At 44.4% G+C, this 16,533-nt stretch overlaps 1 protein-coding gene across 2 annotated transcripts in view; it reads right to left on the bottom strand.

The window, feature by feature from the left end:
• The window catches only part of LOC147108063 (uncharacterized), a 58,786-nt gene that overhangs the window by 12,237 nt on the left and 30,016 nt on the right, over nucleotides 1-16,533 (bottom strand). Inside the window, exons 4-5 of one of the 2 annotated variants that reach the window (XR_015080513.1) lie at nucleotides 7,099-7,221; nucleotides 4,987-5,067 (exon numbers count right to left, since the gene is read on the bottom strand). The gene's annotated coding sequence lies outside the window, so the exon portion shown is untranslated. The remainder of the gene's footprint in view (nucleotides 1-4,986; nucleotides 5,068-7,098; nucleotides 7,222-16,533) is intronic. The other variant, XR_015080514.1, reaches the window with a different exon arrangement.

The following is a 16,533-nucleotide window of genomic DNA, read 5'->3' as shown; positions in this document are numbered from 1 at the left end:
TCTCCTAGCTGAAACGGGAAATGTTTTGCAAAGCAGGAGGTAAATAAATGGGCAAAGATTGACGTAAAAAAAAAAAGAACTCGGTAATTAATCTAAAACCACATTTGCAATATCTTTGCGGCTCTAGGTCACAATGACCGAGACTCTGTCCCTGGATGGTAAACAGCCTTTAACCTATGTTAAAATCAATATCCAGGAGTGCGACGGATGTGGATCCTCGCTGGGTTCAGTAGCAGCTGGCTGGAGACAGACCTGTCGGATGCATTCACCTGAGCAGACCGTTCCCAGGTGGGACATCTGACATGGTTTGACCTCCTAGGGAACGTGGGGAACAGAGGGCATCTCCTTTCGACAGAGGGGAGGGAGGAAAGGGATGTTCTCTGTGACTTTATATTCCTTAGCTTCACCGGGCGTACTTTAGATAACAGTACTTTACCCCGCTTCAGTGTCACTGTCCTATAATTTACCCAGTACATAAAGGTTTTTAAATTATGTTATCCAGTATTACATTCACCTCTTAACATTTATATCCTTAATTATTATTTTAAATGGGTGTGATCAGCAGTCCCCATTTTTCTCTCCCGTTATCACTGTGCACTTTTGGTTTAAGTACAGTATGTGTTTTTGTTTAAATAGCAAGTACTGACACTATCAAGGGAGCTCGGTTTTTCAGTCATACAGTTCTCCAACATGGACTCTCCCTCCTCCTCCTACTCCTCCTCTCCACCCCTCTCCACCCCACCCCCCAAAGAGAACTGATGCGAGCACTATTTAAATAACTCACCTTGGAAAAACCCAGCCGTAGAAACTGATCTGCTGGATTTGAATTAAACAAAAAACGCTGCCCGCTCGCTCACTCAAGAATGCACGTGACAGACATCCATGTCCCACATGTACATGGAACAGCAGAAACATTTCTTGGGATGGGCTGCAATCAGACTTTGAATGCGTGTTCTTGGATATAGATTCACATTATACCAAGTTCATGTATTGCGCGGTGCAGTGTGGAACAAAGCAGGAAGGTTCCAGGGTTCGATCTCAGATCTGTGCTGAATCAGCACTACAACTAGCCTCAGCGCCTCTGAGCTTGGGGTGGAGCGGCGGGGGAGGGGGTGCGGTAAGTGGTGGAAATTAAGCCAGGAATCACACTCCCGATCACTATCCAGTGACAGAATTGAGCTCAGTTGTCCTACCCCCACATGATCAAACAACTTGCCCACACTTACTGCTTGGGTTCACGTATAGGCACTTGACAAGGTACGAGAAAGGAAAGACTTGCATTTATATAGCATCTTTCATGACCTCAGGACACCCCAAAGCACTTTACAGCCAATTAAGCAATTTTGAAGTGTAGTCACTGTTGTCATGTAGGAAACCCAGCTGCCAATTTGCACACAGCAAGCTCCCACAAACAGCAATGAGATAATGACCAGATAATCCGTTTTAGTGATGTTAGTTGAGGGATAAATATCGGCCAGGACACAGGGGAGAACTCCCTTGCTCTTCTTTGAATAGTGCCTTGGGATCTTTTACGTCCACGTGAGGGGGCAGACTCAGTTTATGTCTCGTCCAAAATGCAGCATCTCCGACAGTGCGGCACTCCCTCAGCACTGCACTGAAATGTCAGCCTAGATTATGTGCTCAAATCTCTGGAGTAGGACTTGAACCCACGACCCTCTGACTCAGTGGCGAGAGCACTACAACGAACCAAGGCACCAACTCAAGTCTGCTGGAACCCAGTGAACAGCAAGTTCAGGAGAGGAAGGAATATACCATTAAATACAAGTGATTTGTAGCCTAGACCTCCCTCTTAAAACTTTCGGAAACTGACCAATGACTGACAATTTGCCTAAAGCAAGATGCAGAAATTTGCTGGAAGCATCTTTAAACAGAAACCCATGCCAGTGACAAACATTATTTGAATTCATATTCAGTGCAAATTGTAGGATTGTACAGATGCGGACTTTCGAGAACAGGCTTCTTTTGTGATTGATCACACAAATCTTCTCTAAAGCTGAACATCTGGAATTCAACAGAAATATTTCATTGCAAGGAAATTCTAATTAAATTCTGGCACAGGCTGAAATTCCCCCAAAAATACTTAGAGATTTTAAGTTGCCAGCCAAGTGACAAACAAAAGATAATGGCCCAGAATTTGCTGAGAAAGTAAAGGTGGGTTTAATGCGCATGCCGTTATATCACATTTAAAAAGTACTTGGATATGCACTTGAAGTGCCGTATCCTGCAAGGCTACGGATCAAGAGCTGGGATGTGGGATTTGGCTGGAGAGCTCTTTTCGACCAGCGCAGTCACGATGGGCCAAATGGCCTCCTTCTGTGCCGTAAATTTCTATGATTCTATGAACCCAGTGATTTGTGGCGAGGAAGAGATACCCTGTAAGTTGCTAGAGTTGCAAAGATTAATGGTAGGCCAGAAGATTGGGCAATTTTTAGAAGCCAGCAAAGGATGACTAAAAAAATTATCAAGGGGGAGAAAATAGATTGAGTGTAAACTAGCAAGAAATGTAAAAACAGACAGTAAGAGCTTCTACAAGTATATAAAAAGGAAGAGAGTAGCTAAAGTAAACATTGCTCCCTTAGAGGACGAGACTGGGGAATTAATAATGGGAAACAAGGAAATGGCAGAGACTTTGAACAAACATTTTGTATCTGTCTTCACGGTAGAAGACACCAAAAGCATCCCAATAATAGTAGATAATCAAGGGACAAAAGGGAGGGAGGAACTTAAAACAATCACTGGAGAAAATGTACTAGGCAAACTAATGGGACTAAATGCTAACAAGTCCTGTCGACCTGCATCCCAGGATCTTAAAGAAGTGGCTGCAGAGATAGTGGATGCATTGGTTGTGATCTTCCAAAATTCCCTAGATTCTGGAAAGGTCCCAGCAGATTGGAAAACCGCAAATGCAACGCCCCTATTCAAGAAAGGAGGGAGACAGAAAGCAGGAAATTATAGGCTGGTTAGCCTAACATCTGTCATTGGGAAAATGCTGGAATCCATTATTAAGGAGTTAATAGCAGGACATTTAGAAAATCATAATAAAACCATGTTGACTCTGCTTGATTGTATGAAAGGGAAATCGTGTTTGACAAATTTATTAGAGGTCTTTGAGGATGTAACGAGCAGGGTGGATCAAGGGGAACCAGTAGATGTAGTGTATTTGGATTTCCAAAAAGCATTCGATAAGGTGCCACATAAAAGGTTACTGCACAAGCTAAGAGCTCATGGTGTTGGGGGTAATATATTAGCATGGATAGAGGATTGGCTAACTAACAGGAAACAGACAGTCGGGATAAATGGGTCATTTTCAGCAAACTGTAACTAGTGGGGTGCCACAGGGATCAGTGCTGGGGCCTCAACTATTTACAACCTATATTAATGACTTGGATGAAGGGACCGAGTGTACTGTAGCCAAATTTGCTGATGATACAAAGATAGGTGGGAAAGCAAGTTGTGAGGAGGACACAAAGAGTCTGCACAGAGATATAGAGAGGTTAAGTGAGTGGGCAAAGATTTGGCAGATGGAGTATAATGTGGGAAAATGTGAGGTTATCCACTTTGGTAGGAAGAATAGAAAAGCAAAATATGGAGAGAGACTACAGAATGCTGCGGTACAGAGGGATCTGGGTGCCCTCGTTCATGAAACACGAAAAGTTAGCATGCAGGTACAGCAAATAATTAGGAAGGCAAATGGAATGTTGGCCTTTATTGCAAGGGGGATGGAGTATAAAAGTAGGGACGTCTTGCTGCAACTGTACAGGGCATTGGTGAGATCACACCTGGAGTACTGCGTACAGTTTTGGTCACCTTATTCAAGGAGGGATATACTTGCGATGGAGAGTGTTCAGCGAAGGTTCACTAGGTTGATTCCTGGGATGAAGGGGTTGATGTATGATGAAAGGTTGGGCCTATACTCATTGGAGTTTAGAAGAATGAGAGGTGATCTTATTGAAACATAAGATTCTGAAGGGGCTCGACAGGGTAGATGCGGAGGGGATATTTCCCCTCGTGGGGGAATCTAGAACTAGGGGGCATAGTTTCAGGATAAGGGGTCGCCCATTTAAGACGGAGTTGAGGGGGAATTTCTTCTCTTGAGGGTCGTGAATCTTTGGAATTCTCTCCCTCAGAGCCGTGGAGGCGGAGTCATTGAATATATTCAAGGCTGAGATAGACAGATATCTGAGCTACAGAGGAGTCAAGGGTTATGGGGAGAGGGCGGGAAAGTGGAGTTGAGGTCGATGATCAGCCATGATCTTATAAAATGGCGGAGCAGGCTCAAGGGGCCGAATGGCCTACTCCTGCTCCTATTTCTTATGTAGCTGTACCCAAATCACAAACCTGTATGTGAAGAACTGAGTTTAGAATTTCACTACTCACTGAACAGAGACAATTAAACTTTAATTTGACAGAGGATATGGAGAAAGGGGAAAAATTCTATTTTTTTTTGAAATCCTGAAAGGGTCAATGCCATGTATGACAATTAAAAAATGCAGATGGAGGTACTTCCCAAGGCCAGATCCACCCTTAGATTAAAGCTTATTCTTAAAATTATACAACTCTTTACCTCTCTGTCTTCCGTTCCTCTTATATTCTACAGGCATTCAAAACCCACTCCTTTCTTTATTAACCTCTTCGCCCCTACTCGCTCTAACCTGGACTATGGGCCTGTCCCTTCGCCCAGGTTTCACAATAAATCTAAAAGTCGAGCTTTCCCTAGTTGTTTCTCTGCACGCCCGCCCACCCCCCACACCTCCCGCTCACCCCAACCCCACATCTCTAAAGCCACAGAAGAATTTCCTTCAGATACACATGTGGGGATACTTACAGCAAGGCCTGTTGAAGAATTGGGGAAAGGGACTGCGTTAATGGGAAGCTAGGAACAAAGGGAGAGGGTGGGGGAGGGGGAAGTAGTACAGAGGATTACAGGAAGTAAAGAGCAGGATGGGAACATCTATGAAAACTCACAGCAAAGCGGTGGAGAATGTCTTGAAGCATTTGTCGTGGCTGGAAAGTCAGCAAGATTGTGAGGCGGTGTAGCTAATGCTCCTGCGAAGATTGAAAGAGAAAGCAGGAGAAGAACGCATCAACTCACTGTAATTAAAGCAGACTTTCCCCGCCCCTTTTGTCTAAATGTTAAGCTAAGCACCGGTACCACTTCTCTGTGACTCTGTGCTCAACGGTGTGTGAGGGGAGATTAATACTTGTAAACAGCACACTTTCCATTTCAGGCACTCAGTGTTATCATCAAACTCTCTCTGGTCAGATACAGGAATGTCAGATGCACTGTGAAGCTCCCTCTATTCTGTCCAAATCGCAAGAACCCTATTGTGAGATATCTTTCCGTTCCCCACACTAGCTACCCTGTGGCCTCTTCGAGTGCGAATCCAGGGCAGAGTTGTGCTATGGGACAATGCCCATTAGGAACTGGACTGAGGCTGCTAAACTCATTTCATACAAAGCTCCTACAGCCAGGAGAGATCATTCTTCATCCTATGATCCTGGGCTGAATTTGAACTTTCGTCATTTGTAATCAAATGAAAAAAGGTGCATTACTATTTAAAGCACTAGTGTGCCCTGCAGGTCAATTTACCACATCCGTGCACACAGGAGGCTACAAGGGCAGGTGCAGTAATGCATCACCAACATCACCACCCCACTCCCCCTGCTCCACCCACAAAGTATCAAATACATCACAAAAGTATTGCAGACAGATATATGTTACTGAACAGCTTTTAAATACATTAAATTGTTCAATATGCCAAAAGTCAATATTTTTGACATTTTAAAAGGCGAGATCAGATGATTAGTTTGGATGAAGACCACCGTTCGGCCCATTTGATCTTATCTTTCCAAAATGCCAACATTATCACTTCAGCATCTGTTTCTTAAATGAGTTTCCTGTCGCCAATCCCGACAACCTCTTCATCACCACCCATCCTGACAACCTGTTCTACCTGTTGATCATGCTCTCTGTAAAGCAACACCTTGTGGCATTCATCTTAAACTGTTCACTTCAAAACCCTGAACCTGCGCATGCTTGTCCTGTTGCCTTGGCAAATCTGAATATATTGTTCTAGGTTTAACTTACTCTATCCCATTAAGTATCTTACGTACATCTATAAAAAGTTCCCCTCTGAAATGTCACTTGTCAAGGACAAAGTGTCCTAACTCATTGCAACTCAATCCCTCGCACATCACAGATCAGCTTCAATGCTCTCCGCTGCACCTACCCTCGGGCTTGGATGTCCACAGCGAGCAGAATTGTACATAGTAACCCAAATGGAGCAGTACAATAAGAACACTACAACTCTAAAATGAAAGGAGGCGATTTTACAAGACTTGTATTTGTTCAAACAAAAAGTTGCTGCCTCTCACTATCTTTTTAATTTTGCTTCATATACAGGAAACTCTCTTTTAACCGGCACCTAAATAACCGGAAATCTCTCTTAACCGGCAAAATTCGGGAGTAGGTTCAGGTAAGTTTTACTATATATTAGTGGCCGTGTAACCGGGGTTCCTGCACCTGTGGCCGTGCAACAGGGACTCCTGGATCTGTGGCCGTGTAACCAGGGCTCCTGTACCTTGGTAAGTATACCTTTCTGTAATCCGGACTTTTTGATCAACCGGCACTACGCCGGTCCCGGGTAAAAAAGAGTTTCCTGTATTCAGCATTAAGTGTTTAGAGAGGAAGACACTTTGAAGAAAGCATACACTTCGAACACCGCACGAGTACTTGAAGGATCAACTCTATAAGCCATGGTGTGGAGATGCCGGTGTTGGACTGGGGTGAACAAATGTAAGAAGTCACACAACACCAGGTTATAGTCCAACAGTTTTATTTGAAATCACAAGCTTTCGGAGCGCTGCTCCTTCGTCAGGTGAAGTGGAGAAGGAGCAGCGCTCCGAAAGCTTGTGATTTCAAATAAAACTGTTGGACTATAACCTGGTGTTGTGTGACTTCTTACATTTGACAACTCTAGAAGGGCCAGGTAGACCATAAACAACATGACAGAAACACAGTGGGTGAGGACGGAGCACTGCACATCACCCCCAGTCAGTACACTCCACAATCCTCACCTCCTCATGCTCTTCGCTTCGAATAAAGTTGTGTCGTCGTCGTCAGTGTCCATCGGAGCCATCTCCACGTGGTCATCGTATGAAGAAAGCAGACCGTACTTCTTTCTGCGAGTCTTCTTTAACCTAAGAGGTAAAGTTTTATTAAAGTTATGAATAAAGTGACTTTACTGGTTTTCTGCTCTGGGTTGACATTGGACAGGATATTTTGTGAAGGAATTTTCCCCTTTTTTGCAGATGGATATTAAAATCTGTTCAGATTCATTTGTAATGGGTATTTTTGCTTTACTAATAGCAGGTTCCTGCTGTAACACCAATACCATCTACAAATGTAATGAGTAGGAATGTGTCATTTAGTCAACATTTATTCAAAGCTCTAGGTCACTCTAACCCATCCTACATGTTCTTCCTCCTCTTGTGTGTTGAAATCAAGACTCATCGCACCTTATCCTTTTCTATTTCATTCTTTCCCACGATCTAAAACTATGGAATTTCTTAGCTTCTTTGGTTTTCCTTACTTCCGACAATCAGCCGTGTCTCAGTGGGCAGCACTCTCGCCTCGGAGTCAGAAGGCTCTGGGTTCAAGTCCCATGCCAGAGGCTGGAGCACAAAATCTAGGCTGACACTCCAGTGCAGTACCGATGGAGTGCTGCACTATCGGAGGTGCCGTCTTTCGGATGAGACGTCAAACCGAGGCCCCGTGACACTATTTCGAAGAGGAGCAGGGGTGTTTTCCTTAATGTCCTGGGCCAACATTTATCCCTCAATCAACATCACTAAAAAAGATTATCTTATTATCTCAGTGCTGTTTGTGGGACCTTGATGTGCGCAAATTGGCTGCCACGTTTCCTACATTACAACAGTGACTGCACTTCAAAAGTAAATCATTGGCTGTAAAGCGCATTGGGGCGCCGAGATTGTGAAAGGCGCTATATAAATGCAAGTCTTTCTTTTTACAGGCTGTTTAAACCTAGGCATGGCATCACCAAACCAACACTTGATCTATCCTTTCTGTTCTTTCCTACACTATTTAATTGTACTGAACACACTATGGGTATTGGCTGCTCACACGCGTTTCTCAATTTAAAAAAACCTGCAGGCAGTTTGAGATAAGACTAACAGATGGCAGTGAAACGCATGACCGGTAACATTATGCAACCTCCCTCTCACTGTCTCGCCCTGGTAGAGCAGAAACAGCAGCCTTGGCAATAGATCCAGCGTACTGCATTCCATTCTTTTGTTAAATACAATGCTAATGGTGCGGACTGCAGGTTAAAACACGGATGTTAAACAGGATATTTAAGTGCTTTAATTGCCTCATTAGGGGCTTCGACGCTTTGGGTTACTTAAGCCAAATGGGCTCTTAATTCACTTCTAAACGTTTTCACAACGCAATATAACAAATTGAGTAGAAATCCATTGCTAGGCATGGTAAATTAAGGCAGTTCTGCTCAATCACTAAAAAAAACGCAACACAAAGTTAAAGGGTTGATAGTTTTTCCAAAAAGCCGGCCACAGGCATGATGGGCCGAATGGCTTCCATCTGTATTGTATCATTCTATGACGGTAAAAAATGAAAAAACTGTTTAAGATGTTGCAAGTTTCTAGGCAAGCAAAGACTACTGCTCATTTAACAGTCCACTGTGATTAATGGATAACGCTGTAACAGTAACTAATGTCTGTTCCTATTTTCTCCACCTCTAAAAACAGGACAAGAATGCTTGTTGTTCTTGCTTGTTCCAGAGGTGGTGCTGTAAGCTCCCTCAGCCTGTTATAACAACAGCTATTAGACACGCCATCTCCTCTGATTAACCATGAGCAAGTCCATGAATCAGGAGATTCACATGTATTATAAAAGCTCCAAGAAACATCAGTCACACTTCAGGTGTCACACATGCAAACTTCTGCAAATAAATCCAATTGGGTAAGCACCTCCCAAATCCGCGACCTCTACCACCTAGAAGGACAAGGGCAGCAGGCACATGGGAACACCACCAGCTCCAAGATCCCCTCCAAGTCAAACACCATTCTGATTTGGAAATATATCGCCGTTCCTTCATTGTCGCTGGGTCAAAATCCTGGAACTCCCTTCCTAACAGCACTGTGGGAGTGCTTCCACCACACGGACTGCAGCGGTTCAAGAAGGCAGCTCACCACCACTTTCTCGAGGCCAATAAATGCTGGCCTTGCTAACGGCGCCCACATCTCATGAACGAAAAAAAAAAAAAACTTCCTCTTGAATTCCCCGAGAGTGGTTAGAATGTGGAACTTGCTACCACAAGGAGTGGTTGAGGTGAATAGCAGAGATGCATTTAAGGGGAAGCTAGGTAAACACATGAGGGAGAAAGGAATAGAAGGGTATGCAGATAGGGTTAGATGAAGAGGGGTGGGAGGTGGCTCATGTGGAGCATAAACACCGGCATGGGCCAAAATGGCCTGTATCTGTGCTGTAATTTCTATGTCATTCTCTGTAAAAACTTCTGTGAAATAGTGAACTATATTTAAATTACTCTCAGCCACTTCTTTGTGTGAAATATTCCAGTTCCCTTTTAACTAAATTCTGATCTTCCTTCTTTGTACAATACAAGAGGAATGCAGAACTTAATTGGTGGAAGATTAGAAAGCCTGTATTTCCTCTCTGAAATCAGTAGTTTTTCCACCGAGTCCCAGCACAAATGAATGTTCCTGCCCACTTGGGCACCCATGCACAACGGCAGCACAAAAGCGAAAACCACAAATGCTGGAAGCCTGAAATAAAGACGGACTTGTACTTATATAGTGCCCCATATCTCAAAATGCTTCACATTTAAGAAGTAATTTGAAGTGCAGTGACTGTTAACTAGGCAAATGTATCGCTCAGGTATATGCACACAGCACGACCTCACATACAGCAATGGGATGAACGACCAATTAACCCGTATTCGATAGCGTTGGTGGAGAGAGGAATTTTGGTCGCGAGAAATAGGGCAATGGAATCTTTAACATCCACATGAATTACCCGCTGCAGATTTAACGTTTCAACTAAATAAAACAGCACCTCCGACAATGCAGCACTCCCTCAGTACTGGGGGCTCTGGTCCTGGAGTAGGGCTCGAATGCACAACTTTTTTGACAAGGGGCGAGAATGCTGCCTCAAATTAAAAGCAGCAAGTGCTGTAAATAAACAGCATTAGCATCAGAGAGAGGTAAACGTTCGGGGTGGGAACCTACACCCCTTCAAAACACGAGCCTGCTTTTCTCTTCCAGGGTCTACACTGCTGTACATTTACAGCGTTTTCTGTTCAGTCGCGATGCCTAATTATTCCTTAATGCTTAAATGTATGCCGTACCCTTATGGATTACAACCCTGAATATAATTAGCAGATTAAAGGAGAAGCATATTCATCTAAATTACCACAAAATGCTACTCCGACTGCTGTCTCTCTCGCTCTTCCTTTGTTCTTGTGCTTTAGAACTGCTGGTTCGAGGTAGCCTGGGAGCAGACATTTAGTGTGCGATCCTTTTCAAGTGACATCAAGGGCGGATACTGTTCCCCACAGCTCTGCATTCCCTTTCAGAGTGTCATTGAAACTGAAATAACCAGCACTGGCTTCAGCAGCATATTCCCCTGAAGCGTAGCTTAGAAAGAATGAATCTGTTTAAGTTTTACCTTTTGAAATTGCTCCGCCACTTTAGGAGAACCAAGTTAGTTTACCACTCACAGTGTAATCAGATTGGAGTAATGTCTTCCAAAAGGAGGGCACAACAGCAGCACCACCCCCCCCCTCCCCCCCACCAAAGGGGAACGTTGCAACTATTGCCAGGGAGATTGTATACACTGCCACAGAATAGCAGTCTACAGTACAGAGTGTAACATGCCGTTTCCACATACATCCAGCGGCTCGGGTAGATGTTACAAGATACCGTTCACTATTCAAAAGGAGAACGAGGAGTTCCCCCGGTGTCCGGGCCAACATTCCTCGCTCAGCTAGCAGCGCCAGGAACTGATTAACTGGCCGCTCAGCTTGTTGCTATTTGCAACAGCTCGCCGTGCATTACTGTTATCAAAGTAATCCGTTGTTTGAAAAGCACTTTTTGACGTTTGAGACACAGAGGATGTTATATAAATTTTCCTTAGAGTCTGGCAAACGGAGCCTAATTGCCTTATTTGCGCAGGGTAAAGATAGTTGTCCAGAAGTGGCATGTGCTTTGTTAACGACAAAAAAAACATTTCGCTATTAAAATGGAAAAACATGTAGTGGCAATCACTGCAACGCTAGAATCACAGATGATACAGCACAGGAGGCCATTCAGCCCATCGTGCCTGCGCTGCAAATTTGAAAGAGCCATCCATTAGTCCCTCTCCCCTTCTCTTTCCCCAGAGCCCTGCAAATGTTCCTCCTTCAAGCATTTCTCCAATTCCCTTTTGAAAGTTATTACTGAATCTGCTTCCACCGCCCTTTCAGGCAGCGCATTCCAGATCACAACAACTCGCAATGTAATTTATTTTTTAAACTCATGTTACCTCTGGTTCTTTTGCCAAGCACCTTATGTAAGCACCTTAAATCTGTGTCCTCTGGTTACTGACCCTTCTGCCACTGGAAACAGTTTCTCCTTATTTACTCTATCAAAACCCTTCAAGATTTTGAACACCTCTATCAAATCTCCCCTTGACCTTCTCTGCTCGGAGAACAATCCTAGCTTATCGACTCACATAACAGAAGTCCTGCATCTCTGGTACCATTCCAGTAAATCTCCTCTGCACCCTCTCCACATCCTTCCTAAAGTGTGGTGCCCAGAATTGGCCACAATACTCCAGCTGGGGTCTAACATATGTTTTAGAAAGGTTTAGCATAACTTCCTTGCTTTTGTACTCTATGCCTCGATTATAAAGCTAAGGATCCCGTATGCCTTTCTAACAGCCACCTCAGCTTGTCCTGCCACCTTCAAAGACTTGTGTACGTACACCCCCAGGTGTCTCTGCTCCTGCACTCACATTAAAGTTGTACCATTTACTTTATATTGCCGCTACTCGTTCTTCCTACCAAATGAATCACTTCACACTTCTCTGCATTAAATTACATCTGCCATGTGTCTGCCTATTTCACCAGTCTGTCGATGTCCTCCTGAAGTCTGTTACTATCGTCCTCACTGTTTAGTACATTTCTGAGTTTCGTGCCATCTGCAAACTTTGAAATTATGCCCAAGTCCAGGTCATTAATATACATCAAAGAGAGCTGTGGTCCCAACAATGACCCCTGAGGAACTCCACTGCACACTTCTCTCCAGTCTGAAAAATAACCGCTCACCACTACTCTCTGCTTTCTATCCCTTGGCCAATTTCATATTGATGCAGCCACTGTCCTTTTAATCCCATGGGCTTCAATTTTGCTAACAAGTTTTTAAATGTGGTACTTTATCAAATGCCTTTTGAAAGTCCATATATACATCAACCACACTACCCTCATTAACCTTCTCCATTACCTCATCAAGAACTCAATCAAGTTAGTCAAACACTGATTTGTCTTTAACAAATCCGTGCTGACTTTCAATTATTAACACATATTTTTCCAAGTGGCAATTAATTTTGTCCCAAATTATTGTCTCTAAGAGTTCCCCCACCACCGCCGTCAGGCTGACTGGCCTGTAGTTGCCAGGTTTATCCCTCTCCCCTTTTTTTTTTTTTTTAAAAACAGGTGTGTAACATTTGCAATCCTTCAGTCCTCTGGCACCACTCCCAATCACTTTAATAATGTTTAACCGGTCACATTTTACCTTATAGTTAAAAAATATAAGCCCTGGCAACTAGATTACCATAAAAAAAGACATTCGCCATTGTTACTATATTGCACCACATGTCATTAAGGGTAATAATGTACAGACAACATTTTACTACATAAGAACATAATAGGAGCAGGAGTCGGCCATTCGGCCCCTTCGTGCCTGCTCCGCCATTCGGTGAGATCATGGCTGATCTTCTGCCTCAACTCCATTCACCGGCCCTATCGCCATATCCCTTGATGCCCTTACTAGTCAGAAATCTATCGACTTCTGTTTTGAATATACCCAATGACTGAGCCTCCACAGCCCTCTGGGGTAGAGAATTCCAAAGATTCACCACCCTGTGTGTGAAGAAATTTCTTCTCATCTAAGTCCTGAATGGCCTACCCTTTATCCTGAGGCTGTGGCCCCTGGTTCTAGACTCCCCAGCCAAGGGAAACATTCTCCCAGCATCCACCCTATCAAGCCCTGTAATAATTTTGTATGCTTCAATGAGATCCCCTCTCATTCTTCTGAATTCAAGAGAATACAGGCCTAGTTTACTCAATCTCTTCTCATACGACAGTCCCGCCATCCCAGGAATCAATCTCGTGAACCTTCGTTGCACTCCCTCTATGGCAAGTACAGGTAGACTATCCTTTATCCGAAAACCTCGGGACCAGCCGTGTTTCGGTTTTCGGAGAATTTCGGATTTCGGAAGGTGGGTCGGCAGGGGTCCGCGGGGGGTCGTGCGCACGACCCCCCGCCGACCCCGACCCCCCCCCCCCGGCGCCGACCCCCCCGCCCGACCCCCGCTGACTTACGGTCAGGGTCGGCGGGGGGGGGGGGGGGGGGGGGGTGTCGGGGCCGGCAGGGGTCCGCGGGGGGGGGGGGGGGGGGGGGGGGGGGGGTCGTGCGCACGACTTACGCTGACGCTCAGCGTAAGTCGGCGGGGGTCGGGGTCGGCGGGGGGGTCGTGCGCATGACTTACACTGACCGAAAAAACCTTCAGTTTTTAAAGAGGGTTTCGGTTTTCGGAAGTCCGGATAAAGGGTAGTCTACCTGTATATCCTTCCTTAGGTAAGGAGACCAAAATTGTACACAGTACTCCAGGTGTGGTCTCACCAAGGCCCTATATAATTGGAATAAGACTTCTTTACTCCTGTACTCAAATCCTCTTGTAATGAAGGCCAGCATACCATTTGCCTTCCGAATGGCTTGATGCACCTGCACATTCACTTTCAGTGACTCATGTACAAGGACACCCAGGTCCCTCTGAGCATCTGCATTCCCCAATCTTTCACCATTTAGGAAATACTCTTCCTTTCTGTTTTTTCTACCAAAGTGGCTAACTTCACATTTATCCACATTATATTCCATCTCCCATGTTCTCGCCCACTCACTGAGACTGTCGAGATCCCCTTGAAGCCTCTTCGCAACTGACACTGCCACCTAGCTTTGTATCATCAGCAAATTTGGAAATGTTACATTTAGTCCCCTCATCCAAATCATTGATATAGATTGTGAGTAGCTGGGGCCCAAGCACCAATCCTTGCGGTACCCCACTAGTCACAGCCTGCCATCCTGAAAAAGACCCATTTATCCCTACTCTTTGTTTTCTGTCTGTTAACCAATTCTCAATCCATGCTAGTATATTACCCCCAATTCCATGTGCCCTAATTTTGTTCACCTACCTCTTGTGCAGGACCTTATCGAAGGCCTTCTGAAAATCCAAATAGACCACATCTACCAGTTCCCCTTTGTCTACTCCACTAGTTACATCCTCAAAGAACTCCAATGGGTTTGTTAAACAGGATTTCCCTTTCATAAATCCATGCTGACTCTGCCCAATCTTACTACAGGAAACTTTGCTATCCGGAGGTTGAATGTCCGGCAACTTTGATCTAACGGCAGAAATCAGCAGCCGTTTTGGTTAGGTTTTTTTTCTTCTCCTAGCATTCTTTTCACAGGCAGGCTCTGGAAAGCGTCTTTGTAGCTTAGCAACAGCTTCAGAGACGCTTCCAAGCTACTGGGCCGAGTGTTTACAAGCTGTTGCTGAGCAACAGTGTTTGTGGTCAGATACGGCAGGCTCTAGAAAGCGTCTCTGTATCTTAGCAACAGCTTCAGAGACGCTTCCAAGTCACGGGCCGAGTGCTGACAAGCTGTTGCTAAGCAACAGTCTTTGTTGTCAGATACGGAGATGAAAAGCTCCTATCTGATAACATTGACGCTGGTCTATCCGGAAGGTTTGAGGCAACGGCAGTAGCTCGGTCCCGTGGGTGCCGGATAGCACAAAGTTTCCTGTATTAGTTTCTAAGTGCCCAGTTACTGCATCCTTTATAATAAATTTCAGCATTTTTCCAACTACTGATGTGAGGCTAACAGGTCTGTAGTTCCCCGTTTTCTCTCTCCCTCCTTTCTTAAATAGCGGGGTTACATTTGCTATCCTCCAATCTGCAGGAACTGTTCCAGAATCTATAGAATTTTGGAAGATGACAACCAATGCGTCCTTTATCCCAATGGCCACCTCTTTCAAAACCCTAGGATGTAGGTCATCCGGTCCTTGGGATTTATCGACTTTTAGTCCCATTAATTTTGCTAGTACTGTTTTTCTTTACTAATAATAATTTCTTTAAGTTCCTCATTCTCGCCACACCCTTGGTTTTCTCATATTTCTGGGAGGTTTTTTGTGTCTTTGTCCGTGAAGACAGAAACAAAGTATTTATTTAATTTCACTGCCATTTCCTCATTCCCCATTATAAATTTTTCCCGTCTCTGACTGTAAAGGACCTACATTTACCTTTGCCAGTCTTTTCCTTTCCACATACCTATACAGGAAACTTCGCGATATCCGGCACCGACGGGACCGAGCTGCTGCCGATCTATCAAAACTTCCGGATAGACCAGCGCTAATGTTGAAGGACACGGAGGTTTTCATCTCCGTATCTGACAACAAACGCTGTTGCTTAGCAACAGCTTGTAAACACTCGGCCCGTAGCTTGGAAGCGTCTCTGAAGCTGTTGCCAAGCTACAGAGACGCTTTCCAGAGCCTGACTGTTAAAAAAATGCTAGGAGAAGAAAAAAAACCTAACCAAACCGGCTGCTGATTTCTGCCGTTAGATCGAGGTTTCCGGGCATACAACCTCCGGATAAACCAAAGTTTCCTGTAGAAGGTTTTACAATTCGTTTTTATATTTTTCGCTAGTTTGTGTTCATAATTCAGGCAGAATGAATTTATCTTTTTAAATCCGAATTTGGTTGGGTTTGACTCATGCTGAAAGATAATTAACAATCAGAAAAGGAACTGATAAATTCATGAGACATCTTAAGCAAAAACACATAGCCGAGGTGTGTCATCATGTAAATATGTTAAAGTTGTTGGCTCACACAAATGGCTTTGAGTGTCACCAGCTATCCCACAGGATGATCTTTGAGATAAGTCACCAGTTTTAGGTAGAGAGCAACAGTTTCAGCAGAATGGGAGTAAACATGCATGCGAGGTCACATGCAGATGGCAGGCAAGGTTCCAATTACATAGAACAAAATGCGTGCTGGTATAAACTGTCAGCTACAGGGAATACGGGAGTGAGGTGGCACATGAGCTACAAGGATTAAGGCAAGCTGTTCATTTCTTGCTGAAAGGAAGGCAGACACTTTTCAAACACTGTACACACCAGAAGAGAGAAAGATTTACGTAAG

Source organism: Somniosus microcephalus, chromosome 13 (genome assembly GCF_052327205.1).
Source record: "Somniosus microcephalus isolate GS21.2 chromosome 13, FLI_Smic_1.0, whole genome shotgun sequence".
In the NCBI taxonomy this organism is placed as follows: Eukaryota; Metazoa; Chordata; class Chondrichthyes; order Squaliformes; family Somniosidae; genus Somniosus; species Somniosus microcephalus.
The sequence above is the reverse complement of the archived record's forward strand: the minus strand, read 5'-3'. Positions and strand labels throughout refer to the sequence as shown.